Source organism: Oncorhynchus clarkii, chromosome 1 (genome assembly GCF_045791955.1).
Source record: "Oncorhynchus clarkii lewisi isolate Uvic-CL-2024 chromosome 1, UVic_Ocla_1.0, whole genome shotgun sequence".
NCBI lineage: Eukaryota > Metazoa > Chordata > Actinopteri > Salmoniformes > Salmonidae > Oncorhynchus > Oncorhynchus clarkii.
In genome coordinates, this window is record NC_092147.1 from 56034168 (window position 1) to 56049948 (window position 15781).

General features: G+C 40.3%; 1 protein-coding gene across 1 annotated transcript in view; it reads left to right on the plus strand.

Annotated features, from left to right (window-relative positions):
* Positions 1-15781, plus strand: part of LOC139406872 (phospholipid phosphatase 4-like) — a 185431-nt gene that overhangs the window by 56919 nt on the left and 112731 nt on the right. The gene's annotated exons all lie outside the window — the stretch shown is intronic.

Here is a 15781-nt window from a genome sequence, read left to right on the forward strand (position 1 = left end):
CTGTAAATTACTGTAACACCTATAATTTACAGTGGTTACCCAAAATTACAGGAATTAGTTGTAACACTAAGAATTTAAACAGAATCTTTGTTTAGGAGAACTACAGTGAAAATATCAGTTTAATGTACTGTATATTACCATTCAAATGCGGAGAGTGTGGACGCAAATGTGAAAGGAATAGACCAAACATTAGCTATGCAAGTCAACAACAAAGACAGCCTTTCACTATCAACTTATTCATGAAGAAACAAAAACATTGTCTAGAGGACCTAGTCTCGACGATAAGATCCAACTGAGCATTACTTGTTTGACTTCCTCCTAAAATAGTAAAATAGGATGTTGGCCTTTTCAAACAAAGAAACACCATAGAGCCTCCTCAAACATTAAATCATAACATAGGGCATTGACATCATCCATTCCAAAACACAGATGCAATGGTTGCCTCACTCTTGAGTACCCCTGTGTGTGTAAAGAAGAAAATAGCAAAGACAGGATATTTCCCAAATTAATTGTTTATTTAATATTTGTATGTACAGTGGGGCAAAAAAGTATTTAGTCAGCCACCAATTGTGCAAGTTCTCCCACTTAAAAAGATGAGAGAGGCCTGTAATATTCATCATAGGTACACTTCAACTATGACAGACAAAATTTGAATTTTTTTTCTCCAGAAAATCACATTGTAGGATTTTTAATGAATTTATTTGCAAATTATGGTGGCAAATAAGTATTTGGTCAATAACAAAAGTTTCTCAATACTTTGTTATATACCCTTTGTTGGCAATGACAGAGGTCAAACATGTTCTGTAAGTCTTCACAAGGTTTTCACACCCTGTTGCTGGTATTTTGGCCCATTCCTCCATGCAGATTTCCTCTAGAGTAGGGATGTTTTGGGGCTGTTGCTGGGCAACACGGACTTTCAAGTCCCTCCAAAGATTTCCTATGGGGTTGAGATCTGGAGACTGGCTAGGCCACTCCAGGACCTTGAAATGCTTCTTACGAAGCCACTCCTTCGTTGCCCGGGCTGTGTGTTTGGGATCATTGTAATGCTGAGAGACCCAGACACGTTTCATCTTCAATGCCCTTGCTGATGGAAGGAGGTTTTCACTCAAAATCTCACGATACATGGCCCCATTCATTCTTTCCTTTACACGGATCAGTCGTCCTGGTCCCTTTACAGAAAAACAGCCCCAAAGCATGATGTTTCCACCCCCATGCTTAACAGTAGGTATGGTGTTCTTTGGATGCAACTCAGCATTCTTTGTCCTCCAAACACGACAAGTTGAGTTTTTACCAAAAAGTTCTATTTTGGTTTCATCTGACCATATGACATTCTCCCAATCTTCTTCTGGATCATCCAAATGCTCTCTAGCAAACTTCAGACGGGCCTGGACATGTACTGGCTTAAGCAGGGGTACACGTCTGGCACTGCAGGATTTGAGTCCCTGGCGGCGTAGTGTGTTACTGATGGTAGGCTTTGTTACTTTGGTCCCAGCTCTCTGCAGGTCATTCACTAGGTCCCCCCGTATGGTTCTGGGATTTTTGCTCACCGTTCTTGTGATCATTTTGACCCCACGGGGTGAGATCTTGCATGGAGCCCCAGATCGAGGGAGATTATCAGTGGTCTTAAATGCAACCTTACTACTACTTATTTGTTTTTATGTACGTTGACTTTTGATGTTGATGGGCTACTTTTCTACGTGGGTTAAGGCGATGCTGTTGCTTGTACCATCCATGTACAACAGATGTTGTAAAATAGCACTGATAGTACTTCCATTTCCTAATAATTGCTCCCACAGTTGATTTCTTCAAACCAAGCTGCTTACCTATTGCAGATTCAGTCTTCCCAGCCTGGTGCAGGTCTACAATTTTGTTTCTGGTGTCCTTTGACAGCTCTTTGGTCTTGGCCATAGTGGAGTTTGGAGTGTGACTATTTGAGGTTGAGGACGGGTGTATTTTATACTGATAGCACGTTCAAACAGGTGCCATTAATACAGGTAACGAGTGGAGGACAGAGGAGCCTCTTAAAGAAGAAGTTACAGGTCTGTGAGAGCCAGAAATCTTGCTTGTTTGTTATTGACCAAATACTTATTTTCCACCATAATTTGCAAATAAATTCAATAAAATTCCTACTATGTGATTTTCTGGATTTATTTTTTTTCTCTCATTTTGTCTGTCATAGTTGAAGTGTACCTATGATGAAAATTACAGGCCTCTCTCATCTTTTTAAGTGGCTAAACTGACTAAATACTTTTTTGCCCCACTGTAGCTACAACATTTACATGAGAGACATGTGAACACTATGGGGATTATGACCTTAGGATGTTTAAAGGGCCAACTACAGAATTATTTGCATGAGCCTAGTGATAACAGAGCAATTGATTAATTAACCACTGGAAGTTTGAAATATAATTAACAAAATTGTAATAATTAAAACAACAAAACTAAATCAAACTCAAGTTCAGAACTATTGCCATTTTGAGTGAACTTTTGAGATGGCAACCCTGTGGAAGTCCTTCGTCCAAAGCTTTTTGTATGCATGCACTGAAACAATCAGAAAACAAAACTAAATTAGGAAACTGAAAACAATTACTCAATTTCTATATTTGCATCTTAAAAGGTAGAAATTGAATTACGCCTACTTTGAAAATTCATATAATATTTCCCAAATGAATTATTGTTACTCTACAAAATGCTGGGTTAAAAATAATATCGGGCTAACACAGCATTGGGTTATTTCAACCCAGCGGGTTTGGATTATGCTTTTAATCCAGCGCTTTGGGTTGAGTGCTTGACCCAACTGCTGGGTAAATTATACGGTATTGCTGGGTTAAAACAAACACAGTGTGTTGAGTTGTGACATAAACACACCACATTGGGGTGAGGGATTGATCCAGCAGCTGGGTCCTTTTTTTAGTCATCCTATTTTCAATTTTGCTTGCATATTTTTGCTTCTCTACCATCCAACGCCCTCCTTTCCTACACACACAATCAAAATACATTATTGCAATTTAAATAATTAATATATGTTGCCTGCATTTCAGATGAGTTCAGATAGTTTGCCAAGTAGCACCTTCTGTCTATAATATGAGCTGCACGGTATGTGTATATAATCCTTCCTACTGCAGCTTTTTCAAGATATCATGGAGACCTTCAAAAGTGTTTCTCTGGATTACATCGTCAAACTAAATGCAACCATGGCATCCGTGACAGAGAGGGAGAAAGATCTGATGATTCTTAAAGCATTGCACACGGTCAGTGTGAACCAGAGTGACTTGGTACAATGGGCCAAGCAAGCTTTACAAACAAAATGGAAATGACACAGGACGTCTTATTTAATGAAAGGCTTGCAGTCTGCTGTGAAGCGATCATCCATGTATACAGGTAAGAGTCTAACAATCAGTTTGTATTGCTAGTACTCTATGTCTTGGGATTACAGTTCATTGTTTAGCTAGCTAGCTACTGTAGCTACATGTCTAAACAAAAGACTCCAAGTTAAAGTGTAATGTTAGCTAACTAGCTAAAATTAGCTGGCTGGCTCATTAGCTAGCGGTACGTGTACGATCTGTGTAGTAATATTAATCATTTCTCAGAAATGCATTTGTATTGCTAGTTATAGCCTAGTGTTAGCTAGATAACTAACATTGAACCTGGTTGGGTGGCTTTAGCTAACTATGAAAATCGGTTTGTATTGCTAGTACTCTATGGGTTGGGATTATGGTTCACTGTTTAGCTAGCTAACTAGCTAAATGTCTAAACAAAAGACTCCACTTCGAAATATGATTACATGACCCATCAAGTTAGCCAGGTGTGTATGGCGGTGATTACGGCCATCTATTGTATTAGGAATTTGTCTTTCAGCATCAGTAGAACATGCCTGACTCTCCTCCAGTCATACAAGGAGAATGGCCTAATGCCTCCCATCAAAAAGAGAGCTGCCCCAAGCATGCACAGGTTACACCTGAAGCATGAGGACTTGCAGCGAGTAGTGAACTTTATCAAGAACTATGCAAGAGATAATGCAATAGTATTACCTAGGACACAAACACTTTGGTGGAAAGCTGCTGCCATGTCATGTGACAAAAGCAGCGGTGTGGCATCTCTACAAGGAATAGATGACAACATATCTTTAGATTTTTCAAATTGACCTCCAACATGATTGCCACTACTTTTATTGATCTCACATTATTTGTGTATTTTTCAGAGGTACGTGTAGCATCATACCCAAGAGGATTTGAGGCTGTAATCTCTGCCAAAGATGCTTCAACAAAGTACTGAGTAAAGCTCTGAATACTTATGTAAATGTGACATTTCAGTATATTTTTAATTGTTAATACATTTAATTTACAAAGAACAGTTTTTGCGTGTAGATTGATGAGGAAAAATAACAATTTAATCCATTTTAGAATATGGCTGTAACGTAACAAATTGTGAAAAAAGTCAAGGGGTCTGAATACTTTCTGAATGCACTGTAACTACCTAGTCTGTCACCATTATCACTGTAATCTTTATTGATATTGTTCTTGTACATACTGTATATTATTTTATTACTTCTCTACTGGTATTGACACTTTCTATTTTTGATATTGCTACTATGCAAATATGCAAGTAAACATTTAATTGTAACGTTTACACCTTCTGTAGAGACCCATTCACTTAGCAAGATGTGGCTGGGGATTATAGCACTTCTTTCACATAACCCATCAATTTAGACAAGTGTGTCTGGGTAAGCATCATCTAATATTTTTGATATTGCTACTACGCAAATATGCAAGAAACCATTCCACTGTACTGTTTACACCTTCTGTAACCTGTGTATGTGACAAATAAACTTGGAATTTTCTTGATATAGTTTGTGTTTACCAGAGACAGTAATGTGAAGAACAACATGACCTGCAGCTAAATCAGATTAGGATATAGGCCAAGAAATATAGTGTGTATTTTTACCTGGAGTTTTTCCTTATTGTAGGGAAGTAATTTTACAATTTTTTGTCTTGAAATCTTTGGTTGTTTACTACACTTCTCACTCTGTTTAGCACAGGGCCTCCCACGTGAGGTGAGGCTAAGGTTAAGAGGGTGTGAACGATGCTGAATGGGTGTAGACAAAGAAGAGCTCTCCAGTAGGTGTTTATCAACTTTCAAAGCAGAATTACTTTCCCATTGCTCCTCAACTGCAGTTTATGATATACCATTTTGTAGCTCTGAGTCTCTACTTTTATCTAATGTAAAAACACTATTTCGAATTTTGCTACATAAGATCGAATTGAAATGATGATGAACTTCACAGGATGGTGAATGTGCAAGATGATGAGCTTGATGCTCCTTTCCAATAAATCATGAGGGTCTTATTCTGGTGACATGATGATCAATGCTTAGCTGGGTTTGAAAGATACAAATAATATCGCTCGTATCCATCATAATCTCATAATGTAGATAGCCTACACCTACTGTATGTGTGAGATGTTGGCTAGAGCTCATGTGCCAAGACCAAAGTGGGCCCATTTGCTATGTAATGCATTAGTTTGTGACAAAACCATCAGTAGAGTTGAAAATGTGATGGAAACCAATTCATTGTGTTGTTGTTTTGTATTAGGAACATGAGAATTTAATAGCAAAAGTCGTTTTTATGTTCATCACGCACCTTCTTTTATCTGCAAAAACTCTGGTGTGAAAATGTGCATATTGTTTTATGCAGATTTTATAATATTTGCATGAAAATCTGTCTCAAATTGGATGGAAACCTACCTAATGTCTTGGAGTGTGCAGTTATGCGTAACAGATTTTCGAATGATGTGCCTTTCATTCAAGGTTTACAAAATGCCATCATCTAATTTCCCCATCAATCTCCCAATGCCTATCCACTATTTAAACTTACAGCTAAAAGTCAATGAAGGACTTTTTGGTTTCATTGAAGCTAGGTCGAAATGTCTTCCTGCCTATCTTGTAGACTGGTGTTGGGAGGACTACTGGCAGAAGTCTTAGAGTGATGTCACATTGTGTATCTGAAGAAACTATTGTTTAGTGAATAACTTGGTTACTTTTTATTTAACAAACAGAAACATATATCGACAAAAACTATAGACACTATAGACAACTATCCACAAACATTGATGACGTCACCCTAGCTCAGATGTTCCAACCATATCCACATCAAATGCTGTTTCTAATGCTTGTGAGACTACCCAATATGACTTCAAATTGTGTTGTTGTAGACAGACAAACAACTACATTTCCTTTGCAGTTAATCACTAGTCCTCCTGACTTCCGTCTGGAATGGCTCTTTGATGTTGTCGGCACAATGTGTCGGTAATAAAGGGGGCTGTGCTTTCGCTGGTTGGCTCTCATCTGTGTCTTTCTCCCTCAAACACCCACAGCAAACGCCCACAGTCAAACACAGCCCCTGAGCACCACCATTCTCTCTGGTCCACTGAGTCCTCTGTATCACGGTCTCCTTCATGTACTACACAACCTGGTTTGCCAGAGCTGATGTTGTTCAGCCACTTGGTCATCTGGGCTGCCCTTTCACATTTGACTGATGTGAACATAAAGTATACAATGAATTACAAATTCCTTTCATCAATCAGTTTTCAAAATACACAACATATCTTTCAACATTCACCTGGCAAGACCCGGCTACTGCTCAAGCTTGGTGTGTCACATGGTTCGTCCACAGTCCTATGTATTTACAGTATGTGCGTTTCCCAAGGACCTCTACTAGTGTATAAAAAAGGTTGCTTTTATGTTCTTCTTTAACTGCAAGCTATAGAAAATTTGCCCAAAAGCAATAGCCTTTCCTGGTCCATATCTTCCACTGCAATAGAGAGGGTAAAAGGGAGTACCTAATCAGTTGCACAACTGAATGTATTAAACCAAAATGTGTCTCCAGCATTTAACCCAACCCCTATGAATCAGAGAGGTGCAGGAGGCTGACTTAATAGACATCCACGGAACAGTTGTTGTTGGGGGCTAGCTAAACTGTTTTGGCTACATCAAATTTAACCTTTTAAAACTTGGGGGCAGTATTTTCATTTTTTGATAAAAACGTTCCTGTTTTAAACTGGATATTTTGTCACGACAAGATGCTCGACTATACATATAATTGACAGCTTTGGATAGAAAACAGTCTGACGTTTCCAAAATTGCAAAGATATTGTCTGTGAGTGCAACAGAACTGCGAAACCCAGATAAAAATCCAATCAGGAAGTGCCATATTTTTTTAAACCGCCTCATGCCAATGACTCCTTATATAGCTGTGAATGAGCTACGAATGAGCTTACGTTTTTTAGGTATTCCCCAACGTGTCTACAGCATTGTGACGTCTTTTTACGCATTAATGTTGAAGAATAGCCGTAAGGGACCACATTTAGCAAGTGGTCACATGATGGCTCCCACAGAATTTTTTTCCAATCGCTTCTTATGAGAAACCAATTGTCCCGACGGATATATTATCAAATTGTTATGTGAAAAACAACTTGAGGATTGATTCTAAACAACGTTTGCCATGTTTCTGTCGATATTATGGAGCTAATTTGGAAAAAAGTTCGGCTTTGTAGTGATCGCATTTTCCGGTCGATTTCTCAGCCAAACGTGAAGAACAAACGGAGCTATTTCGCCTACAAAAATAATATTTTGGGAAAAAAGGAACATTTGCTATCTAACTGGGAGTCTCCTGAGTAAAAACATCCAAAGTCCTTCAAAGGTAAATTATTTAATTTGATTGCTTTTCTTATTTTCGTGAAAATGTTGCCTGCTGCTTATACAAATGCTTGTCTAGCGTTGGCTGTAAAAGCATATTTTGAAAATCTGAGATGACAGTGTGATTAACAAAAGGCTAAACTGTTTCTCAATATATTTCATTTGTGATTTTCATGAATATAATTTTTTTCTGGGGATATTTATGTCCGCTGCGTTATGCTAATTAGTTTGAGGTGATGAGGTGATGGTTCTCCACCTGTAGAACCACCTGTATGTCAAAGGGGAGAAGTGCCAGTTCTATCAGGCCGCTGTCTCCTCCTTGGGATACCAGATCAGTCCGCAGGGAGTGGTTATAACGAAAGGAAGGTTGAGGGAGTCAGGACTACCCGGACGTGGGTGATGTGATTCTCCAAGGTTGCGGAGTAGATCAGGATGTTGTCGATATACACGACCAACTAACGCACACACATTTTCCGGAACAACTCATACATGAATGCCTGGAACACCCAACAGAGCATTGGCAGTTTTCCATTCATCCTCCTTCCGGATGCCTATCAAGTTGTAGGCACTCCACAAATCAAGTATAGGAAGAAAAAAAAGGGCCCGGAGCTGTTCGATGGTGGCCGGTGCCAACGGCCAGGAGAGCCTCCTGGATGTATTCCTCCATAGCCTTGGTTTCAGCTACCTGAGTCTGCTATCAGGTCCATGGCACAATCCCAAGGGAGATGAGCAGCGAGACAGGTGGTACAGGTCTTGGAGAAAACCTCCCGGAGTTCCTGGTAAACCTCCGGGATTTTTATTTTATTTTATTTTTATTTCACCTTTTTTTAACCAGGTAGGCTAGTTGAGAACAATTTCTCATTTGCAACTGCTACCTGGCCAAGATAAAGCGCAGCAATTCGACACATACAACAACACAGAGTTACACATGGAATAAACAAAACATACAGTCAATAATACAGTAGAACAAAAGAAAACAAAAAGTATATATACAGTGAGTGCAAATGAGGTAAGTTAAGGAAATAAATAGGCCATGGTGGCGAAGTAATTACAATATAGCAATTAAACACTGGAATGGTAGATTGGCAGAAGATGAATGTGCAGGTAGTGATACTGGGGTGCAAAGGAGCTAAATAAATAAATAAATAAATACCAGTATGGGGATGAGGTAGGTAGATAGATGGGCTGTTTACAGATGGGCTATGTACAGGTGCATTGATCTGTAAACTGCTCTGACAGCTGGTGCTTAAAGCTAGTGAGGGAGATGTGAGTCTCCAGCTTCAGAGATTTTTGCAATTTGTTCCAGTCATGGGCAGCAGAGAACTGGAAGGAAAGACGACCAAAGGAGGAATTGGCTTTGGGGGTGACCAGTGAGATATACCTGCTGGAGCGCATGCTACGAGTGGGTGCTGCTATGGTGACAAGTGAGCTGAGATAAGGCGTGGCTTTACCTAGCAGAGACTTGTAGATAACCTGTAGCCAGTGGGTTTGGCGAAGAGTATGAAGCGAGGGCCAACCAACGCGTACAGGTCGCAATGCTGGGTAGTGTATGGGGCTTTGGTGGCAAAACGGATGGCACTGTGATAGACTGCATCCAGTTTGTTGAGTAGAGTGTTGGAGGCTTTTTTATAGATGACATCACCGAAGTCGAGGATCGGTAGGATGGTCAGTTTTACGAAGGTATGTTTGGCAGCATGAGTGAAGGATGCTTTGTTGCGATATAGGAAGACGATTCTAGATTTAATTTTGGATTGGAGATGCTTAATGTGAGTCTGTAAGGAGAGTTTACAGTCTAACCAGACACCCAGGTATTTGTAGTTGTCCACGTATTCTAAGTCAGAGCCGTCCAGAGTAGTGATGCTGGACGGACGAGCAGGTGCAGGCAGCAATCGATTGAAAAGCATGCATTTAGTTTTACTTGCGTTTAAGAGCAGTTGGAGGCCACGGAAGGAGAGTTGTATGGCATTGAAGCTCGTCTGGAGGTTAGTTAACACAGTGTCCAAGGAGGGGCCAGAAGTATACAGAATGGTGTTATCTGCGTAGAGGTGGATCAGAGAATCACCAACAGCAAGAGCAACATCATTGATGTATACAGAGAAGAGAGTCGGCCAGAGAATTGAACCCTGTGGCACACCCATAGAGACTGTCAGAGGTCCAGACAACAGGCCCTCCGATTTGACACACAGAACTATCAGAGAAGTAGTTGGTAAACCAGGCGAGGCAATAATTTGAGAAACCAAGGCTGTCGAGTCTGCCAATAAGAATGTTGTGATTGACAGAGTGGAAAGCCTTGGCCAGGTCGATGAATACGGCTGCACAGTAATCTCTCTTATCGATGGCGGTTATGATGTCGTTTAGAACCTTGAGCGTGGCTGAGGTGCACCCATGACCAGCTCTGAAACCAGATTGCATATTGGAGAAGGTATGGTGGGATTGAAATGGTCAGTAATCTGTTTGTTAACCTTTAGCATCGAGCAATCCGGTATCCGGGACCGTAATCATAGCCTCAAGCTCATTACCATAACGCAACGTTAACTATTCATGAAAATCGCAAATGAAATGAAAGAAATATATTCACTCACAAGCTTAGCCTTTTGTTAACAACACTGTCATCTCAGATTTTTAAAATATGCTTTTCAACCATAGCTACACAAGCATTTGTGTAAGAGTATTGATAGCATTAAGCCTAGCATTCAGCAGGCAACATTTTCACAAAAACAAGAAAAGCATTCAAATAAAATCATTTACCTTTGAAAAACTTCGGATGTTTTCAATGAGGAGACTCTCAGTTAGATAGCAAATGTTCATTTTTTCCAAAAATATTATTTGTGTAGGAGAAATCGCTCCATTTTGTTCATCACGTTTGGCTACGAAAAAACCCTGAAAATTCAGTCACTACAACGCCAAACTTTTTTCCAAATTAACTTCATAATATCGACAGAAACATGGCAAACGTTGTTTAGAATCAATCCTCAAGGTGTTTTTCACATATCTATTCGATGATAAATAATTCGTGGCAGTTGGGTTTCTCCTCAGTAGCAAATAGAAAAGTACTGCAGCTGGAGATTACGCAATAATTGCGACGGAGGACACCAAGCGACCACCTGGTAAATGTAGTGTCTTATGGTCAATCTTCCAATGATATGCCTACAAATACGTCACAATGCTGCAGACACCTTGGGGAAACGACAGAAAATCTAAGCTCATTCGTCGCCCATTCACAGCCATATAAGGAGTCATTGGAACACAGCGCCTTCAAAAGCTGGGGCACTTCCTGTTTGAAATTTCATCTTGGTTTCGCCTGTAGCATCAGTTCTGTGGCACTCACGGACAATATCTTTGCACGTCAGAGTGTTTTCTTTCCAAAGCTGTCAATTATATGCATAGTCGAGCATCTTTTCGTGACAAAATATCTTGTTTAAAACGGGAACTTTTTTCATCCAAAAATTAAAATAGCGCCCCCTATATCCAAGAAGTTAACTTGGCTTTCGAAGACCTTAGAAAGACGGTGTAGGATAGATATACAGTGCCTTGCGAAAGTATTCGGCCCCCTTGAACTTTGCGACCTTTTGCCACATTTCAGGATTCAAACATAAAGATATAAAACTGTATTTTTTTGTGAAGACGACAACCACACTGAACACCACAACTACTGACAACAACCACAACTTTTGACCATACAAATACTGAACCACATAACTACTGATCACAACACAACTATAGACCACAACCACACAACTGCTGACCACAACATCACAACTACAGACCACAACTCCTGACCAACATTCATGAGCACAAAACCTGGGCACAACTTCTGACCACAACCACATAAGTACTGACCACAACTACAAAACTATTTATCATCACCACACAACTATTGACCACATTACAGTACAAGTCAAAAGTTTGGACACTTCTACTCATTCAAGGGTTTTTCTTTATTTTTACAATTTTAACCAAAAAAGTGTTAAACATGTCAAAATATATTTTATATTTGAGATTCTTCACAGTAGCCACACTTTGCCTTGATGACAGGTTTGCACACTCTTGGCATACTCTCAACCAGCTTTATTTCAAGTAACAGGTGTGCCTTGTTAATAGTGAATTTGTGGATTTTCTTTCCTTCTAAATGCGCTTCAGCCAAATCAGTTGTGTTGTGACAAGGTAGTGACAAGGTGGTGGTTTACAGAAGATAGCCCTATTTGATAAAAGAACATGGCCATGTTATGGCAAGAACAGCTCAAAAAGCAAAGAGAAATGACAGTCCATCATTACTTTAGGACATGAAGGCCAGTCAATACGGAAAATGTTAAGGACTTTGAAAGTTTCTTCATGGGCAGTCGCAAAAACCATCAATTGCTATGAGGAAATTAGCTCTCATGAAGACCGTCACAGGAAAGGAAGACCCAGAGTTACCTCTGCTGCAGAGGATAAGTTCATTAGAGTTACCATCCTCAGAAATTGCAGCCAAAATAAATGCTTCAGTTCAAGTAACAGACGCATCTCAACATTAACTGTTCAGAGGAGACTGCGTGAATCAGGCCTTCATGGTCGAATTGCTTCAAATAACCCACTACTAAAAGGACACCAATAAGAAGAAAATACTTGATTTGGCCAAGAAACAAGCAATGGACATTAGACCGGTGGAAATCTGTCCTTTGGTTTGATAAGTCCAAATTTGAGATTTTTGGTTCCAATCGCCATGTCTTTGTGAGACGTAGAGTAGGTGAACGGATTCTCTGCATGTGTGGTTCCCACCGAGAAGCATAGCGGAGGAGGTGTGATGGTGTGGGAGTGCTTTTATGGTGATTTATTTAGAAATCAAGGCACTTAACCAGCATGGCTACCACAGGATTCTGCACCAATACACTGTCCCATCTGGTTTGCACTTAGTGGGACTATCATATGTATTTCAACAGGACAATGACAGAACATGGCCAAGATGTTCAAATGTTCATAGGTGACCAGCAGGGTAAAATAATAATAATCACAGTGGTTGTCGAGGGTGCAACAGGTCAGCACCTCAGGAGTAAATGTCAGTTGGCTTTTCATAGCCAATCATTCAGCGTATCTCTACTGCTCCTGGTGTCTCTAGAGAGTTGAAAACAGCAGGTCTGGGACAGGTAGCACGTCCGGTGAACAGGTCAGGGTTCCATAGCCGCAGGCAGAACAGTTGAAAATGGAGCAGCAGCACGGCCGGGTGGACTGGGGACAGCAAGGAGTCATCAGGCCAGGTAGTCCTGAGGCATGGTCCTAGGGCTCAGGTCCTCCGAGAAAGAAAGAGAAAGAGAGCGAAAGAGAATTAGAGAGAACATTCTTATATTCACACAGGACACCAGATAAAACAGGAGAAATACTCCAGATATAAGACTGACCCTAGCCCCCCGACACAAACTACTGCAGTATAAATACTTGAGGCTGAGAGGGGTCGAGAGACACTTTGGCCCCGTCCGACGGTACCCCCGGACAGGGCCAAACAGGCAGGATATAACCCCACCCACTTTGCCAAAGCACAGCACCCACACCACAAGAGGGATATTCCCAACCACCAACTTACCAACCGGCGCCAACCCGGATAGAAAGAGCAAGTCAGTGACTCAACCCACTCAAGTGACGCACAGTTTTGATGTCTCACTATTATTCTACAATGTAGAACATTTTACAAATAAAGGAAACCCTTGCATGAGTCGGTGTCCAAAATTTTGATTGGTACTGAGCGCATACATACTGTACATATGGTGTGATAGAGTAGAAATTACAACAAAATATATACAGAAAATAAGTAACTTACTTTGATAGGAAGACACATGTCCAAAGTTATAATTTATAAGGAAAACATCAATAAAGGCCTTTCAGACATCAGCCAGAAAATGTGCCAGGGGGAAAAAGAGATATGTATCATACTTGATGTGGGGAAACACGGGGGAAGTGTGTGGGCTCTGTCGTGGTAATTTCCTGTATTACTAAATGAGGAGAGTTATAAACCACACACAAGTCAGAGTTATATTTTAAACTTCATCTTTTGATAATATGAGCTTCACCATAGCCCTGTGACTCTCAGATCAATTCAGTGTCTATAAATGAATTCTGAGAGTGCTTACAAAAGAATACTTCACCTTTTATAGCCAAGATACACCCCTCTGAATTCACAATGACGAACCACAGATCTTAGGAACTTCACAAAGGGCCTTTTGCTTAAAAAAGGAGTATCCCATAGCCAGATAGCATTAGCTATAAATTATCGTTCAGTTTGGTCTCTAATACAAGGTTCTACTTCTCGTTCTTGGTACTTCATGTTACCAAAACATTACCTCATTCAATGGCATATATCAATTGTCAATACTAGATACTCCCATCTCAAATACAACCCACCCCTGGACAAGCTCCCTGAGGGGAGTGAGCCTCCAGGTTATATACTATGAAAGATAAGTTTCAACATCAGAGGGGACATACAATTGTTCCAGACACTGCCATACTCCTCCCCCCAATGGGAAAAGGAGGCAATGACTGGAGTACAGACATAGTGGAGCCCTTCACATGGTTTCACAGATATTCTCCCTTTCTGATATTCTGCCTATTACCAGATATGTAAAAGACAAGCCTGACCTCTACCCTCTTTGGGCCCCAAGTGACTTTTGCCTGGAGAAGAGAGAGGAAAATGCAACTGCCAACAGTATAGTCCAAAAGAAGACATTCTAAATTACAAGAATAAAGTAAATAAAACATCTTATTTATCTATGTTACCTAACTAATTCTGATTCAGCTACGACAGCTCTCGTCGAATAGAAACATTTGTTCCTCGCAATAAGGCCTCAAACAAATTGTCCACAACAGTGAAATGTTACTTTTTATGTGAATTAATGAGGCAGAACACACCTCTATTCAAAGTATTGTTAGAAAATTAAACTAGTTATAAAATATTTTGAAATTGACAAGTTGAAACATAGTTAACAGGCAGCGTGCATTGGTTTGAGGCCAGAGTGGTTTAATTTTCCTTTTGCGCAACAATCACATTTTGGAACAGTGAGTGCCTTTTGACATCAAGTACACAAAAATGCACACTGGGGCGACCGTTAGAGATATTTGGAAAGGTTAAGCTAAACGTTCTGATCTATTGCAATAGCCTCAATGCTTTTTAAATGTTTGGTGCTAGTGGTTGTATTCATTTGGGATCTATCGCATCCCACAACTGTCCCAGACTATATTTGGAATATTTATTTATTGCACAGAAGGAAAAGTTGACCAATAGAATAGGTCAACTTTTGTAGAATGACATAGGCTAGTGCTTTCGCTGTTGGCAGATTGGATGTACTGACTTCAGATGAGTCCCAAGATGCTTGTGGGGGTCGTAGATCAAAACTGAGAACACCATCGTGTTCATGAGAATAAACTTTCCATATAGGGGTCATAATAGTTAGCCAAACTGTCCGTACGCTAGAGACAATTTTGTGAGAAGATAGATTTTCGGGATGTCTCATGGTCTCACAAACAACGCTCTAGCTCTGTCACCTTTCGCCGCAAATGCGAAAGTGCAACATCTGCGGATGCGGTGGATTGAGATTCATCCAATTCAAAAGAGAACAGATATCTCAAACTGTCAGATTTGTATGGTGATTTTTGTATTATGCTATTTCGATTTACGCCAGTGCGGGGACATCAGCTCTAGGTTAATGTACCTGGCTGGCTGAATAGATCCAGTGTCGTCGAGTAATTACAGAACGTGATAGATCTTGAATTCCCTTCTCCCAGAGTCCCCAGCATCTTCCCAGAGAGCTGAGTAGTATAAGGATGCCAATTTCTATCTCGACTCTCTCCCACTTGCCCATCTTGGGACAGTAATTATTTAGGGGAGCCACTGCAAGTCTGGGCAGTGCCAAAGTGTCAGACTCAGATTTCCCTCCTCTCCCCAGAGAGTGACAGGTATGGTGCTGAGAATTCTGGGCACGTAGGCACCTGGCTGACTATCGCTTCATATCACACTGTTGCCTAACTGAGTATGTGAGTGAGTGAGTGTGAGAGAATAAAAACAAAACAAAAAAAGACCAGATGACAACTGGTTTGATGCAAATTGTAAAATTATAAGGAAAAC